The sequence below is a fragment of the Brachyistius frenatus genome, unplaced genomic scaffold (genome assembly GCF_029030835.1).
Source record: "Brachyistius frenatus isolate BFR_SWC_R1_liver_20210118 unplaced genomic scaffold, ASM2903083v1 Contig_22, whole genome shotgun sequence".
NCBI classification, from domain to species: Eukaryota; Metazoa; Chordata; class Actinopteri; family Embiotocidae; genus Brachyistius; species Brachyistius frenatus.
The window spans coordinates 529141-534850 of NW_027210621.1; positions in this window are offsets into that span (position 1 = coordinate 529141).

Consider the following 5710-nt stretch of genomic DNA (forward strand, 5'->3'; position numbering starts at 1 on the left):
AAATACACTGCTCCAGATTAGAGTTGCTATGGGCCACTTGCTAGCCTCAGACCTAACGAAATACTGGCCACTGACTTTTCATTTTTAGAACCTGCTAGAGATGGAAAGGAACAAGTGTTGGTGCTGACGGATGTCTTCTCCAAGTTTACCCAGGTGGTCCCTACCAGAGACCAGCGGGCCTCCACAGTGGCAGATGTGCTAACGAAGGAGTGGTTCTACAAATTCTGTGTCCCAGCCCGACTGCACTCTGACTAAGGACGCAGTTTCAAAAGCACAATAATCCAACAATTGTGTGGCGTGTATGGCATCAAGAAGTTTAGAACCACACCATACCACCCACAAGGAAAAGGCCAATGTGAACGCTTTAACAGGACCCTCCATGATCTCCTTCACACCTTGTTAGCTGAACAAAACCACAAATGGCCAGAGTATCTCGAACAGGTTCTGTTCAGCTATAACACCACGCCTCACCAAGCTACAGGTCAGTCTCCCTTCCTTCTGATGTTTGGTCGAGAACCTCAGCTGCCTGTAGACTTCTTGCTCGGCTGCGTGGCAGAGCCAACTGCAGGGGAAGTTTGTGACTGGGTCCGAGAGCATCAGCGGCGACTGCAGGTGGCGGTGGAAAATGCCCGGGAAAGGATGAAGTAGGTTCTAGCAAGAGCAGACCATCAAGCACAGGAGGAGGTGTTACCCTCCAGACAACATGTCTATCTTTGGGACTACTCCATTAGAAGAAGAAATAAAATCCAGGATGCTTGGGCCCCTGAGGTTTTCCAGGTAGTGAAACCCCCTGAGCCAGGGGACGCAGTGTATGCTGTTGCCCCACAAAGAAGGCCAACCGAGGTACGACATGTTCACTGCACCATGTTAAAACCTATACCTGTTTCCAATTGTGATCCTACACCTGTAGATGTGCCTAACCCAACTGCAACAAGCCCAAACATCGAGGAGCATGACCTATGGGTTGTGGTTGGACTTGCAGCTGGACCAAAGAACCCCTGGCTTATCAGAGTACAGACCCCACCCGTGGATGACCAGCACCCCACAGTACCTAGTGCAACTTTGCCTGAGGCCTCTGCAGGCCCTAGTTCCTGCCCAGCCTCTGTTCCTAACGGGGTAATAAAGTCTACCCGTGAGAAGCTGGCCAACACTCAAACCCGCATCATTTTCCAGCAAGAGTAAGGAGTAGCGCAAATGGGGCTAAAAATTCCCAGATGCTAGGCTGTGATTCCACCACAGGATATTTTAGACCCTGGTGTTAAATAAGTAAATCGTCAGGTCGCCAATTAAAAAAACTTGGGGCAGAATGTAGCCAGTGAGGAAATGTCCCTCCTGAGCTACTATTGATTCAGGCAGGCCTTGGCACCTCCTACTTCCTGGGTCAGCCATTAGGCAGGGTATAAAAGCTGCACAAATGAGCTGCTGTCAGCCTGCTTGTCCCTTTTGGTGTCAGAGTGCTACATTGAGGATCACATCGCACTCGGCTTATGTTTTAAAGCCACATTGTATAGTATTTTTTTTTTTATAGTTGTAGTTTCTTCAGGATTTGCTTTAATAAATTGCCTTTTATTTTACTGTTATATTCTAAAAAAAATTTAAATAATCTTTATAATCTTGTGGGAATCCTTTGTCTCAGTTCATTACTTTCCGTCACTTGTGGATCTGTGGTTGTTTCATCCAAAATCTAAAAGGAAATAACCAACCCTACGGTACTGGTGGTCACACCAGAGCAACTAAGCAGCAAAGCCACTGAGTAAAATGAATGCAGCTTTTTGTTTCAACTCAGTTTTTCATTTGTTCTCCTTTTTTTCCCCTTTTAAATGTTAGTCTCTGCTTCAATGAAGAGAGATGCGTCCTCAGTTTACCATAGAAAAATACTTTGAGTATGATGAATGTGTTACAGTCGATCTATTGATATTATGAAATGTTTCATTTATGTGAGATTTTCAACCAAAGGTTTCCTCTGTTTACATTGGAGAGGCTTATGAAGGGATCTTCCATTTTAAGTGAGATTATGACACGCTCCTCATGTAAACATGGCACATCCTGCTGTCTCAACTATTTAATCTGTCAGACAGCCAAGGAAATCATGTTAAAAAAAACAACAGCTAATGAATAAAATGTTTGGGGTATTAAGTAACACACGGCAGCATAAGTAGAATTTTATTTAACGTTGCTCCTCAGTGTAATGTCTATTTAAAGACAAACATGTCCCGATTGCTGGCTAACAGATGTCCCTGTTTAAGTTTTCTGCAGCATATCATCTGGACTGCAAAACTGATAACATAATATACAAACTGCAATGGCTCTTTTTTGAATGGAATGGCCTCAGCTTAATTTGTTTAATGTCTTCCATCCACGCAGTTACTTAGCTTACTACTTTACAGATAGTACAAACATACACACACACACACACACACACACACACACACACTGAGCACTTTCAGCCTATACGAGTCAAGCATAGGTCTGCTGTGGCCTTGACTCAGATATCAGCCACTGCGATCATCCTCGCACAACACAAATTTGTCACTGAGAGACATGAAAGATGAAAGATAAACATGTGAGTAATCTAGCTGCATGCATGTGTAAGGGTGGGAGTGAAACCATGACGTACCTACATCACTCACCACTGCTGCTGCTGAGAAACATCTGCTCTGACATGTGAAGGAAGATCAGCAGCTCTTGACACATCATATAGTTTAAGGTTCAGGTGAGCTTCATTATACTAAATTAATATTTTACTCTTGCAGTGTGAGGTGTGTCCAGCAGAAGGAGGCACAGAGCAACAGCTGCTTTATCCTGCTGTAAGGAGTTCTTGACAAAGTGCAAAAGGCTGAAGAGGATGGAGCCAATTAGCAGGATTGCCTCAGTGTGTGTGTGTGTGTGTGTGTGTGTGTGTGTGTGTGTGTGTGTGTGTGTGTGTGTGTGTGTGTGTGTGTGTGTGTAGCTGCAGCTTCAAGTGTTCCTGGAACTAATCAATTAAGGCTGAAAACCAAGGAACAGCAGATTGAAGAGAGGCCAGCAACACTGGTGGCCACTTCCTTCCCATGATGCTCTCTGTTTGGCAGTGGTAGCTCTACACGGTGTACTTTGGCACCATGGATGTCATTCACAAGGAAACAATGTGGGAGGTCAGGCTTCAAGATATAACAATAGGTCCTGTTTGTGCTCCTCGACAAGTCAAGGTTCATTTGTCCACTAATGATTTGAAAGGATGAGAGCAGAGAACCTTGAATTGTTATAATTAGATACAAAACGACAGGAAGTGAGGGCACATCCTGTGTTTAGAGATCAAAGTCCAAAAAATAATTAATTAAAAAATATATGAGGACAAAAAAATTATTATTGTCATCACAAACAGGTTATTTCTCATGAATGAAACATTGCAGCCCATATTTTGGCCAATCATTACGATACTGTACTGAATGTACTCTTGCTTTTACATGCAGCTCAATACCGCCCCCCTTTGGATTGTAGAACTTTGTCATTGCATTTACCTCAATGTTGTTAAAATTCTTCTTTCCAGAACAGGAGTGAATAATACCCAGTATGTACCATGTGCTTACTTCCTGTCAGTAAAAGCTGCATTCTCTCTAATAGTTGAGATGTTTATTTCCCCCCTTTCTGTAATTTTCTGTAATAACACCAAAATATGACAGATTCTTACATATGTATAGATTTTGACAAATAATAACACACATTTATCCCTGTGAACTGTATCCTGATCCATTGACAGCTGAATTCAGTAAATTGGTGAATGTTAGTTTTATGTTGTTTTGCTGGCATTGTGCAATACTGACTAAATACTCTGTCGACATGTTAGCAGCTATCAGAGACTAATCGGCACAGGGGCTTCGAGCTAAATGATAATGTCAGCATGCTCACATGCTCATGGTGGCAAAGTTAATATGCTAATATGCAGGTTTAATGTTTACAAATGCTCACCATCTCAATTTAGCATGTTTGCTAATTTGTTATTTAGCAAAAAACACAGTTAAGACTGATGGGAGTGTAAACAATTTATACCATAAGTCAAAGTTGGTTAAACAAAAATTTTGAACAATGATACAACAGCAGATGCAAAGTCAGAGGATCAGGGAAGTTATTATGGTTTATTGGAGTCATGGCATGAAACAAGTCAGATGGCAATACATCTGAAGACTACATACTTCAGTCTGAGCCACGTGGCAACAACCACGGCTTGAAACAGATGAAAAATGTGGGAATACCTGAAAGTGCAATCAAACAAAATAAATGAAAATAAACGTACACTCAAACAGCTTCAACTTCTCTCATGAAATACTAAATCAATATATTTTATGATATCATTAGCTAATTTAACTGTTTTTGATCAGTGTGCCGGTGGTAATTTTTTTAATTATTCCATATTAGGCCTCAAAAAGAGCTATGTTTGGGGGTGTGTCTGGTTTAATTGAAAGGCTTGGTCTGGAATGATTGACAAGTCATGTGGACTACTCCGACCAGGAAGGTCATTTACCAGTGACGTCGACTAGCATGTAAGTTTTTTGTTTCAGTTGTGATGTTATGTCGTCAATGTCAATGTGACCTTGTTGGTTTAAAGAAATACAAACAAACTAGTGATTTTTTTTTTTTTTTCCCTCCAATACCAGAGTGATACACAGATGCAGACAGACTGTTCTCCAGCTCTGGCCCAGTGCGGTAGAGACAGATCTGGCTATATGGCACTATCCATTAGCACTCCAATCAGGTTTCAAGTGTCACTCTCTGCACCATATGTGGGAGGTCCTGGCTTCAACCGGAAAAGATCATGTGGACTATAAAGCCATTTTCTGCGCTTCAATGTGGTTGAAATCCAAACCACTGGGTGACATCATCACTTGCAACATCCATATATTCAGTCTATGGCCTGGACAGAGCCATGGTGCTATAGCACACAAAAAACACAGGATTTCTTGCAGATGCATTAACTTTTATATTTTTTCTGGCTACTTTTACGTCACATAAATGAGTGAAAAAATAAATAATAGTAAATGAGCAGAAGACATTTCTGAGACATTTCAGTCAGTTAGTGTAAAATTATGTATAGCTGGAAAAAAATCTAGTTGTAATGAGAATAATAATAATAATAATAATAATAATAAGGGGTAGAAAAAATGGATACTTTATTATTTGAGTCATAGGGGGACATTAAAGGATTTTGACTGTATGACCTCAATTTATCTAAACTCATACAGCCCAGTAACATAAGTCCTTTATCTGCCCTATCACCACAATCACGCAGAGTAGAATTAAACCGAATTCAATTATTTACTTGAGTTTTACCAATCTCCCTCTCAACAAGGCTATGCTTGGTGAGGAATTAATGAAATCTTTGACAGCTGACTTTTTACTTAATGTAGGCTGAGGTGACGTACATCAGCGCATTATGTCCCAGCGACAAACAGCTCTGTCTGCACAGGCCGGGGTCAGTCTGGTCAGCCTGTCTGCCTCGCCTCAGTCTGGAGAAAGAGAGCTCACTCATGGCTGCTCATGCTGCACCTATCAGTGCTGTGGGGTAAACAGCTCGTACTCAGGCTGGAGCTGCAGAGTCTGTGGTCCCCCTCTGTGGCCTCAGTCCCAGCCAGCAGCATTGATCCGGGCTCCGCTCCGCTGTGGATGAACTGGTCTGTAATCAGGTCAGAGCCGAACGCTTCCTAACAGGGCCTGAGGTCAGCTCCAGACAGAC